General features: G+C 54.8%; 1 pseudogene; it reads right to left on the reverse strand.

The window, feature by feature from the left end:
* Nucleotides 1-9,922: 9,922 nt before the first annotated feature.
* LOC149357652 (uncharacterized) lies at nt 9,923-11,717 on the reverse strand (annotated as a pseudogene).
* Nucleotides 11,718-12,048: the final 331 nt, after the last annotated feature.

Raw genomic sequence — 12,048 nt, forward strand, 5'->3', positions numbered from 1 at the left:
TATATTGATCGTTGATTATCCCAAAACGTACCTATACACTATTTGAAATGCATTCGGGAAGGACATAGTAATTTAGGACGCTTATAATATTCAAAACACACACCGTGAAATACTCAAGCCTTTTAGCTTTTCCCTTCTGCTGAAAGGCGACCAGTTCGGCTCTGAGTTCAACGTGTGAGATCCGTTCACTAGAAAAATGTCAACCTACTGCTTGCTGGGCCGCAAGCAGTAGGATGTTGACGTGCCACTGGTCGGTATCGGTCAGCTCCGTGGGTGGGCGTCCTGCCTTGGTACGGAACAAAGTGAGAAACGACTGCCCTACACCAATACTCCGGAAGAGCCCCGTCTTCGCAATCCAGACCTGCTGTAGGAGAACTTGGCATTGCTCAGCGCCCAAGTTGCACGAAGGACTTCTTGGCGACATCCAGTCCGGGTGTTCTGCGAGAGAGAGAGAGAACAACTTTTATTTAGAAAGCCTGCAGAGTCGGTTAGGCTCCCTCCAAGCAGGGAGGACACGCTTTTACCGCGACTCGGCCACTACGTCAATCTCGTGCGTTGTGCTCCTTGAGGTCTTGTTACGTCCCTCGCTACTTCCGCGGGTTCGAGAGGGCCGCCGCCCCCTTCCTGGGGGTGCCGCCCCCCTCTCCTCGGTTTCGCTCGGTCGCTGCCTCTCGAGAGCTGCCGAGACCTGCTGGACGGCCTTGAGTTGTGTCTTTTGATCACAGCTCCTCGTTGCAGCCTCTAGCTGCGGCGGGATCGTCGTCTTCTCGCTGGCTTCGCGCGGATTTACGCTACAGTCCCAAAGGATGTGAGCCGCGGTGGCTCTCTCCTTCGCGCACAGTCTGCATATGTCGCTCGCGTGCACACTCGGACACACGTGCTTAGCTAGCACCGGGGTGAGCAGGGACCCCGTCTGTAACTGTCTATATAACACTGCCTCCTTCCGGGTAAGCCCCGCGTGAGGTGGATGATGATGAAACGCCTTTATTTAATAAAAGAGGTGAGGCTTTCTTAAAGAGCCCCGCAATGGGTGGAGTCCCTATTCCGGGACCCCATTGGTTGAAGCCGCCAGCTTAGCCCTCTTGACCAAAGCCTTTTGGGCCTGAAGGTCCAAGCAGCCAAGCAGGGCCGCCTCCCATTCCTCTCTGGTAGGGTTGGGGTGGGGGGAGAGAGCTGAGTTGCGCTGGCAAGCCCAAATCATGTGGTAGGTGTCAGCCACCTCGCCACAGTGTTTGCACCTGCCAGTGAACGCGGGATCGAAGTGTTTTAATACTGCCGGGCACAGCATTGTGTTAGTGAATAGTCTAAGTAGAACGCGTTCGTTTGCTTTCCCCAGTCCCTTTGCAGGGGCTGGGTACACGCGGTGCCTATCCTTATAATAAGATGTTATGTCTTTGAACGAGAGTAAAGAGCCACCTTCAGGTTTCAGGTGCTCAGGAGCCAATGGGAACGCCCGGTGAATGAGTGCTCGGGCCGCCGCGTCTGCAGCTTCGTTTCCTGCTAGGCCCTGATGGCCCGGAGTCCAAACTATGCAGCGGGGAGTAGGATCGGTGTCTCGGCTGCAGTTCCTTAGTATTCGTTCAGCTAGTGGAGTTATCCAGCCAGCCTCATAATTTTTACACGCCGAACGCGAATCTGTTATGATGTGTTTTGATTTGGTATCAGAAGCAGCTAGGGCGATAGCAACCTCTTCAGCTTGTGTTGTGCCTGGGGCTTGAAAGGAGAGACCATCCACCTGTATTTCTTGATGTATGACCGCGGCAGTGTACCACCCCCCGTGGGTCGGCCCGGCTACATCTACGTAGTAGACACCTTGCTTGTTGCCATAGTGGCGCGCTAAGGCTTCCGCCCTAGCCTGGCGACGACCACTATGGTCTTCCTTATCCATCTTAGTGGGGAGGGGTCGAACTCTGACGGCGCGTCTCCAGAGTTCGGGCACTCGGACCCGCTCCTGAATGTGGAAATCGTGTTGGATGTGAAGCCGGGCTAGCAAGTCCCGGCCCGACTTCGTTTGGGCTAGCCTCGTGTATTGATTTGTGAGATGGGCTTCCTTGAGCTCCTGAAAGGTGTTCACCACTCCCAATGCAAGAAGTCTCGCACTGGAGGTGGAGACAGGAAGGTCAAGTGCCCTCTTCATCATTTTACGGAGTATTACCTCAACTTTGTCTTCGTCGTGCTTCCGCAAGTGTAGATAAGGGACCTAATAGAGAATTCGGCTGATTACGAAAGCATGGCCCAGCCGAACTGCATCCTTGCTTCGCAAACCCCCTCTCTTATTGGAGACGCGACGGACCATACGGCCCACCTGGTCTCCGATTTTGCGGAGCTTGTGCAATGTTGTGTCTACTCTTCTTTGGCTATTTATGAAGAGTCCGAGTATTCGAATTTCTTTGGCCTCATGTATGGGGCCACTTGTTAAGGAGAGATGTATTTTGGTATTGTCCTTAGGTGATGCCCTAAGGTGTACAAATTCAGATTTGCTGGGTGCGCATTGGAGACCACAGTGCCCTGCGTAGCTATCCACTACGTGAGCGGCTGCTTGCAGGCATTACTCCATGCGCCCTAAGTTTCCCTCTGTGGCCCAGATCGTGATATCATCGGCATACAGCGCATGCCGTATGCCGTCAATACCCTGCAACTGGTCCGGGAGATGGAGCATCGCCAAATTAAAGAGTAGGGGGGATAGCACCGCGCCTTGTGGTGTCCCCCGCGTACCCATTTGATACGGACCGTATTCTGCCTCTTAGATTTTGATTAATGCTGTTCGATGGGTGAGAAAGTCTTTGATATAGTTGAAAGTGTTGCGGCCACAGTGGGTCTCACTGAGGTGTGTCAGTATGACGCTGTGTTTGATATTGTCGAAGGCTCCTTTTAAGTCTAAGGCAAGGACGACCTTGTCATTATGTGGATGTTCAACTGGTTGTATTATGTCTCTGTTGAGTTGGAGGAGTATGTCCTGTGCCGACTTATGTGAGCGAAAGCCGAACATAGTGTCTGGAAACGTATTCCGTTGTTCCAAGTATTCGGAGAGCCTATCCCGCATCATTGTCTCCATTAGCTTGCCCACACACGAGGTGAGCGAGATAGGCCTCAAGTTGTCTGTGTTGATTTCCTTTCCCGCCTTGGGGATGAAGGTTACTAGAGATGTTTTCCAGTCTAGAGGGAGCGGGGTTTCGCCCTTCCATATAGTGTTGATGTATTCCAGAAGAGCCTCATACGCCTGGTCAGGGAGATTGGCCAGAAGCTTGACTGTGACCTTGTCCCGTCCAGGCGCAGTGCCCCTTCTCATTTTAGCCTGGGCTGCCTTGAGGTGAAAGAGTTGGAACGGTTCGTCTAACTCAGGATTATCTTTGCCTGCGTAAAGATACTCCTGACCACAAGGGTCCTGTTTGCAGCAGAGATACTTGTCCCTGAGTGTGTCTGCGAGTTGTGTTGTGCTGCCCTTGAAATTATGAAGTGCTCGTTGTAAGTGGCGCTGTGTTTCGCCCCGGGTCTGCGCGGGGTCTATAAGGCTGCGGAAAAGCCTCCAAGTGTTCTTCCCGGACATCTGCCTGGCAGCCGTGTTACAGCGATCTATCCAGTTGGTGTCAGCAAGTTTTGAGGCATACTGAGCTGCTTTGTGAGTGAGATCTAGGATGCGCTTCTTGAGTGTTCTGTTATGTTTCTGTCTTTTCCAACGTTTCGTGAGACTGCGGCGGGCTTCCCAGATGTGGAGTAGATGGTTGTCCACCGCTGGGCAGTCCTCCGTGGTTTGTATCTGTGTTTCGTGTTTCTTGAGTGTTGTCATAAGTGTTTGGGCCCACTGCTCGTATCCATCTTTAACCAGGCTGGTTGTGGGCAGGGACTTTCTGAAAGCCTGCCAGTCTGGGAGTCGAGCCTGTGTGAGTGGCCTTTTGAGAGGCCGCGTGTGAATTAGTGTGTTAATGATGCAGTGGTCACTGCCTAGCGTGTCTTCTTTATTGTTCCATTCCACGTGTTGGATGTGTTTGTAAAGTGTGAGATCAGGACACGTGTCCCGAGTCACAGAGTTTCCCATTCGTGTGGGATGTGCTGGGTCGGTCCGGAGGGTGATGCCTAGCGTAGAGATAAGCTCCGCTAGCTTTCTACCTCGCGCCTCCCCCTTTTTGTAGCCCCATAATTGGTTGGGGGCATTGAAATCGCCCACAATCAATAATGGGTCCCGACCCGCTATCTTCAGTGCCCGGCTGAAGATATCTGAGAAAGTAACATGTTTTAGCTTTGGCGGACAGTATATATTCAGTATGTGTACAGGGGGGTCAGAGCGTCGCAGGGGTAAGACGGTGACCATAGTGAACGAGTATGTTATATCTATGTCCAGGTCTACCTCCTGTGCTGTGTATGACTTATGTAGAAGGATACAGGTGGATGGGTCCCGCTGAAATGTGTTATATCCAGAAATTTTTGCTGAAGCCCCAGGTTCTTGAAGCGCGACGATGGCGGCAAGAAATTCTAATGTTTCTAGGTAAAGGCGTAGGTGTGTTCGTTTCGCGTGGTCGCGAAAACCTACAATTCCATTGTATTACGCCCAAAGGTTCCTGTTTTGTTTTATGAGGTGTCCGTTTACTGCCCTGAGCCATGATGAAGGCTAGAGGCTGGCTGGCTCACCCCACTCACTGCATTGGTGTTCTGCACCGTAGCGAGGAGGTTATCCTCATTCTCTTCCTCAATAGCGTCGCGGCAAATTTTGGATGGGCGGCCTACTTCCTTTACGGGTCCTGCGCGCCTAAATAATTTTGGGCTAGTCTGTATCCAGGCTTTAATGTTTTGGGTGACTTGCTGAGTAATGGACACAGTTAGTTGCTGAGTTATGGTTGTTACCAGCTGCTGCATTTGTGTTTGGATAATTTGTGAAATAATCGCTGGTAGTTGGGCCATGTGATCGGCCACATTTTTCTCAATATCCGTCATGCGGGTTTCCATATTTGCAGTGAGCGGAGCACTTGACGGAGCGACGCTCGAGCACGCAGACGCCGGTTCACCAGCGTCCTCCATTGTTTCAGAGACAGGTGGCTCTGCCCTAGCGTTTTGTAATGCGTTGACTTGGGATTGTAGCTGCGCGTTCTGATTTTTGAGAAACGCTAGCTCTTTACTCAGCTCACGTTGTAGAGGGGAAGGGGAGGGAGAGGAAATAGAGGCGACACCCGCCCAGTTGCTTACCTTTGATGTTGAGGGTGGGTTGTTGCCAAGGGGGGGGGGGAACCCCGGCTTGGAAAGCTGGCGGCTTGGCCCCGGTCCCGGATTTTGCCTTTTTAGAAGCTGGAGGTGGTTGGTTTCCGCTTCCTTGCTGTCCGGCAGTTTTGTCGGACTTTCCCGTCTTGTTCATAGGCGACTTGCCCGGCTTGCTTGGTTGACCCGCTTGTTGCTGCTGGGCTAGCGGTCTCGATCTTTGGAGACGCCGAAACTTGATCTTGCAATCCGCGGAACCAGTCAAATGGGCCTGCCCGCAGACCATGCAGCATGGGGTTCAGTCATGTTCTTTTAAACCCTGCTCGGAGGCTCCTACAGTATTCCCGCAAAATCCACATCTTCCGATGTCCGGGTGTGGGCAGTTGTCGACCCGGTGGCCGATGGTCCCGCAGCGGTAGCATGCAGGGATCGTCCGTTTATATTCTCGCACAAGTGTGCATTCACAATTGTAATGCACGTAGCGGGGCACCTTGCGGCCCACAAAGGTGAGCACCGCCACATTTGTTTTTCCAAGTTTGCGCACAAAGGCTATCTCACCTCCGCGCCACTGCACCTTATTCTTGAGGGTAGCCGTCGTCTCATCAGCCCGCACACTGATCACACCCCGGCACACCTCACCATTAAGCTTCACGTGGCCCCGAAATGGATGGGAGTCCGCTCCGGTCTTGAGGTCAAAGTCTTTAGTCAACTTATTTGCTGCGTCGATGTTTTGAGTTCCACAAACCACGAGGTTCTGGGTCCAGACTGGCCATATGCTGAGCGCGGCGCCAGCGTCTCCTCCCACATACTGGGCAATAGCCGCTCCCAACTCGCCGTGCCGGAAAATCGCCTTAAGGTCCATGGTTTTTCTTGGCTTGAGAACTACAATGATGTCTTCGGAGTTCATTTTCGGCGTCTCTTGCGGACGCCAAAGAGCAGTCTTGTTATACAGCGGCAGCGAAGCGCGATCGCTGCCGGGTGCCTGTGTTGATTTGAGCGACGCCATCGATGCGCCGCCCTTGGATGTCTTGGGACGCTGGGCCCGCTTGCGCATTGAAATCAGCGTAAAGAGGCCTTCATCTTCGATGGGCGGAGAGTTGTCTTCAGGCTGTTGGATGTCGATTTCAGTCCAAGCCATTGCAGTTGGATCATAGCCGCGTTGGGTAGTGGTCGCCATAATGCGGTGGCTTCGGGGAAGTTCCCGCGCCTACGGAATCGAGGCTAACCTTCGGCAGGTTAGCTCTTCGTTGCAGCCTCTAGCTGCGGTGGGATCGTCGTCTTCTCGCTGGCTTCGCGCGGATTTACGCTACAGTCCCAAAGGATGTGAGCCGCGGTGGCTCTCTCCGCGCACAGTCTGCATATGTCGCTCGCGTGCACACTCGGACACACGTGCTTAGCTAGCACCGGGGTGAGCAGGGACCCCGTCTGTAACTGTCTATATAACACTGCCTCCTTCCGGGTAAGCCCCGGGTGAGGTGGCGGCATAGTCTGTCTGTTCAGTCTGTACCATTTCACTATTTCGTTGAAGGTGGTCATCTTGTCCTAGGCACTGCGCCGCGACCAGGACTCCGAGTCGGCCGTGCTTTCAGCCGCGCGGTTGGTTAGTTCTCGCGCGGCCGAGTTGGCCGTCTCGTTGTGGTTCACGTTTCCGCGTTCCGACACGTCACTGCCCATGTGGGCCGGAAACCACTTGATCACCACAGGACTGTTGCGTCCGATGTCTTCGGCCTTGCGCAGTATGCTCGCGGCCTCACTACATACCCTACCCTTAGCGTAGTTCTTCACTGCCGTTCTAGAGTCACACAACACTGTAGTACATCCGGGGTCGGAAACGGCCAAGGCGATGGCCACCTCCTCCGCCCGGTGCGCTTCTCGAGTCCGGACGCTCACCGCGGTCTTCGTTGCACCCGTCGATCCCCGACAACCACCGCCGCGTATGCGTCGGTGCTCCCTTGATACTCTGCCGCGTCCACGTAGGTGGCGCGTTCTTCTCTGGCGTGGAGGTCCACGAGAGCCCTGGCCCTCGCCAACCTCCGCTCCCTGTTGTGCTCGGGGTTCACGTTCTTCGGGATCGGGAAGACCCTGAGCTTTCTGTTGATGCTATCTGGTATAGGTACGTCTTTTTGCTGCTTGCCTTCCCTCGGTTCGAGGCCAAGGCCCCGCAGTATCTGTCTTCCGGTTCTCGTTTCGGAGAGACGCTCGAGTTGCGCCGTTCTCTGTGCTTCGGCTATTTCGTCCAGCGTGTTGTGGACTCCCAGCGCCATGAATTTTTCGGTGCTCGTGCCCCCGAGGAAACCGAGTGCCGCCTTATACGCCTTGCGTATGGTGGCGTCTATCTTGTTACGTTCACTCGGCCTCCAGTTGTGAAGGCGGCCACGTACGTTATGTGGCTAACTGCGAAGGATTGAACGAGCCTAGTCAGGCTCTCCTCCTTCATCCCCCCTTTTCTGTTGGACACCCTCTTGATGAGTCTCATTGCCGCTGCCGCCTTGCCCGCGAGCTTGTTGACCGTGTCACCGTTGACTCCGTTTCGCTGGACGAGCAGCCCGAGTACCCGAATCTTCTCGACCTCCGGTATTACCTGTCCTCCCGCCGTCTTGACCGTGATCTTGGGACGCTCGTACTTGACTTCCATATTCTTTCTTTTCCTGCACGATCCTTTCGGGGGAATCACCAGCAGTTCTGACTTGGCCGGGGAGCAAACGAGTCCAGACCCGTCCAGCTGCTCCTCGATGGCGTTGACCGCTTCTTGCAGCGTTGTCTCGATGTGTCCGTCGCTTCCTCCCGGTACCCATAGCGTCACGTCGTCGGCGTAGATGGTGTGCCGGACTCCCGCTATTCTTTCTAGCCGGGTGGCCACCCCGATCATCACGAGGTTGAAGAGTAGCGGGGAGATCACCGACCCCTGCGGAGTTCCGACGCTGCCCAGCTTCTTCTCTTCGAGCTGTAGGTCTCCCGCACAGATTTCGGTGGTTCGTTCCGTAAAGAAGTCTTTGATGTACTGGTATGTCCTCCTGCCCATGTTTAGCCTGGATACTTGGGCCAGGATAGCCGAGTGCCTCACTTTATCAAAGGCGCTCTGCAAGTCCAGCCCGAGTACGGCTCTGTTGTCCTTGGTGCCCGTCGTATCGTCGATGATCTCGTTCTTCAGTAAGATCATGGCGTCTTGCGTCCCGAGTTTGTTCCGAAACCCGATGATGGAGTTTGGGTAAAGCTCCGATTCTTCCAGGTAACGCTGCCACCTGTTCATGAGAACGTGCTCGAGGACCTTTCCCACGCACGAAGTGAGTGAGATCGGCCTGAGGTTCTCTATGTTGGGCGGCCTGCCAGGCTTGGGGATGAGGATCGTCTTGGCTGCTTTCCATTGCTTGGGTAGCCTTCCTTCTTGCCAGCACTTGTAGAAGTTCGTGAGCGTTTCGATGGCCGCTTCGTTGAGGTTCTTGAGCGCTCTGTTGGCCACTCGATCGGGACCCGCGGCAGACCTTCCATTGAGTTCCTGCAGGGCAACTCTACTTCCCAGGTCTGGATGTCGCGATCTAGCGTCTCGTTCTCCTTGCCTTGGTAATCCGGGTGTCTTTCCGTGGGGGTGGTCGGCAGGTACTTGGCGTCCAAGCGCCGCTTGACCTCGTCCTCCCCGTGTTCGCAGATTGCCTTGTGTAGGATCCTGGCCAGGTTGTTGTGTTGGTGGCCCTTGGTCTTGGTTTCGTCGAGGAGGTGCCGCAGCATGTTGCACGTCTTGCCCTTGTGCATCTGTCCGTCGGCTTCGTTGCAGGCCTCGTTCCACTGTTGTGTGCATAGCACCCGGCAGTGGACCTCGATCTGCCTGTTGAGCTCGGCGATCTTCTTCCTTAGACTTCGGTTGGTTCGTCGCTTCTGCCACCTCGCCTTTATGGACTGCTTGGCTTCTATCAGGTCTCAACGACGTTGGCCGCCCATTGCTCGATGTCCGTAATGTCCTCTTGCACCGCGGGTAGCGCCTTTCGAAAGGCGTCCCAGTCCGTAATGCGATGCTTTCTTATGCCGGTGTTGCCTTGGCCTTCGAGCAGTATGACGACCTCTACGATGTAATGATCGCTGCCCAGCTCTTGGCCCGTGTTTCTCCATTTCGCTTCTCTTGATCCTCCTTCAGTTTTGATCAAGGTAAGGTCCGGAGTTGTGTCTCTCGGAACAGATGTGCCGATCCTGGTGGGAAAGGCCGGATCCGTGATTAGGTTCAGTCCGACGTCGGTGGCGTCTTGCATCAGCTCTCTCCCCTTGACCGTCGTTCTGTGGTAGCCCCAGTCTTGGCTCGGTGCGTTAAAGTCTCCGCACACTACGAGCGTATTGCTTCCCGCGACTGAAGCTGCCTTGTGGAACAGTGCCTTGAATTTCTGTTGTCCGTGGGACGGGTTGCTGTAGACGTTCACCAGGAAAGTGCTCTCCCTCCTCTTCTTTCCCGTGATTACTTCCACCGTGCAGTGTTCGATGGCGCTTCTGCCGATCATTTCGTGTTCCACGAAGGTGATCCCTCTCCTAACGAAGGTGCAGACCCCTCTGCCCTTGCCCTTGGACGTGTCCGTTTTGCTCGGCGGGCTGTCGTGCGACCGGTAGCCCGGTAGTTTCGGCGTCTCTTCGCTGTGTGTTTCTTGAATCATTATGACGTCTGTTTTCCTCGTTAGTTGCTCCAAGTGTTGCTGCAGCACTGCTCTCTTGCCGGTAAAGCCGTTGCAGTTCCAGTGCCAGACCAAGAGGTCTCTCACTGGGGGTGTGGATGCTGCTGTACTTGCTGTCCCGTCCATGATTGCTGCAGTTTGGCGGTGATCTGTGCTTCCATACATTGTATTTGTGCCTGTATCTGCGTCTGCAGCTGTGCTTGCATTTGCGCCATCATGTTCTGGATCGTGCTCTGTATATTCGTTGTCATCTGCTGAACCGTTTGCGCGAGCGCAGTAAGTCGTTCGTTGGTTTCATTGCTGGTCGCCTCCAGACGGTCGAGTCTGACGTCCTGTTTTTCGATTCTCTCCATTGTCTTTCGTTCCTTGGGGACCTCTATGGCTCTCCTCTTTGGAGCCGGTCCCGCCGTTTTCGTCGCTCTCGGGTCCACCTCGACCTCTAGTTCGTCCTCGGTTATCTCTTCTTGTTCCCTCTCTTGTGCGGGCTTCGGCAGCAGCTGCTGCTGTTGCTGCATCGCAATTAATGTCGTTAGCTTCGCGTTGATTTCCTTGATGGTTGCGTCCTGCTCGGCGATTCTCTGCTTTAGCTTCTCGTTCTCGTCTCTTAGGGCTTTTATTACCATTCCATTCTCTTCTTGGAACTTCTTCGTGGCGTTTTGCGCCGGTGGTTGTCTTTTCTCTGTCATGTTAGCCTTGACTGCTTCGGCCCAGGTGACTCTTTCCCCCGACTGCGACGGTCTGTGGCGGCTGGCGCTCCTGCCTCCCTTGCTGTTGTCCCTCTTGCGGCTGCTGTCGCGCTGCCTCGAATCCCCGCGGGGTCTCTCAGCAGACGGCGCTCGCAGCGGCGGAAAGCTTTTCGGACCCAGTTGTTGCTGCATGGCTTCCATCTTGCGTTCCCATTGCCGTTTTTTGACCACATACGGCATCTTGTACTTGTTTTTGCATTCCCTCTCGCCCGTTGGATGCTGTCCCCCGCAGAGCTTGCACTTGGGCTTGCATTCGCGTTTGTGATCCTCGCTGGGGTTCATGATTCCGCAGCCGAAGCATACATTGGCATTGGGATTCAGACATACGTCTCTTCTATGGCCGATCCTGCCGCATTGCCTGCACACGTCAAAGTGCTTGCGGTAAAGCCCGCACCTGACTAATATCGAGCCATACTTGACGTAGTTCGGTACTTTTTGTCCAGCGAAGAGTACTATCACTGTGGTTGTATTGCCGATTCTGTGCGCCTCCACCGCTAGGGGGTTGCATGGGTTCACGATGTTTTCGGTTATCTCTTCCGGGGTGTCGTGTACGGCTATGCCTCGGATGACTCCCTTGACCGTGCCGTCCGGCGCCGTTCGGTAGGCGCTGACTTCGTATGCCTTGTCTCCTACGTTTAGGGTTTTGACCTTAGAGTACAGCGTGGCTCGCCTCTCGTCCGGGGTGCTGACCACGATGATGTTTTGCTGCGCGTTCGTGCAGATGGTGTCTGCTTTGGCTTCTTCCTCCCGTCATGACGGCCGACATAATTATTGAAACCTCCGTTCTCGCTACGGTGAGACCTCCGCGTGGTCTCATGACTATCTTGGTGTCTTCCTTCGGCATGTCTATCGGCATCATCGCCGCTTTCGTTACCGAGGCTGCAACTCTCTTTGCAAAACTGGCCCTAGTCTTGGGTCTAGACTGGCGAGTAGTGGCGGCGGACTCACCGTTTTCCTTGCCGGCCATGATCTGCTTGATGCGCTTGCCGGAGGCCGACCAGCCTTCGGCTTCTTCCGGTGTAATGTCCTCTCCGGGAACTTCAATGGACGTACGCCCGCCGAGACTGCCGATGCTCGGCGCTGCCGTTATGTTCTCTCCCATCGACGTGGCCACTTCCATGTCGGACGCCATCTTGGTCCTACTCGTCGTCGGGTTAGGCCTAGCGGCCGGGCCCGTCGCCACCGGTGGCCGTACTTGTGGTAGGCCGACGCTAGGCCTAGCACCGCACCAGAGAAAAGTCCTCGTAAATCGGGAGAATCACGTACCGCTTGGTCAAAACTGGTACCGGTCGATGCCCCGCACCTTCGCGCACACTTTGATACCAAATATATCGCGGTAACTGTAAATTGACACTGCGTTAATTGGCATAATAGCAGGGGCCGATGAGAAGCGCGTCCCCTCCCGTCGGCGACCGCAGCGCCCCCTCGGTGTGCTGCCGCTCATTTTTTCTGCGCCTCCGCGC

This window comes from Amblyomma mixtum, chromosome 3, assembly GCF_055824585.1.
Source record: "Amblyomma mixtum isolate Tamu chromosome 3, ASM5582458v1, whole genome shotgun sequence".
NCBI lineage: Eukaryota > Metazoa > Arthropoda > Arachnida > Ixodida > Ixodidae > Amblyomma > Amblyomma mixtum.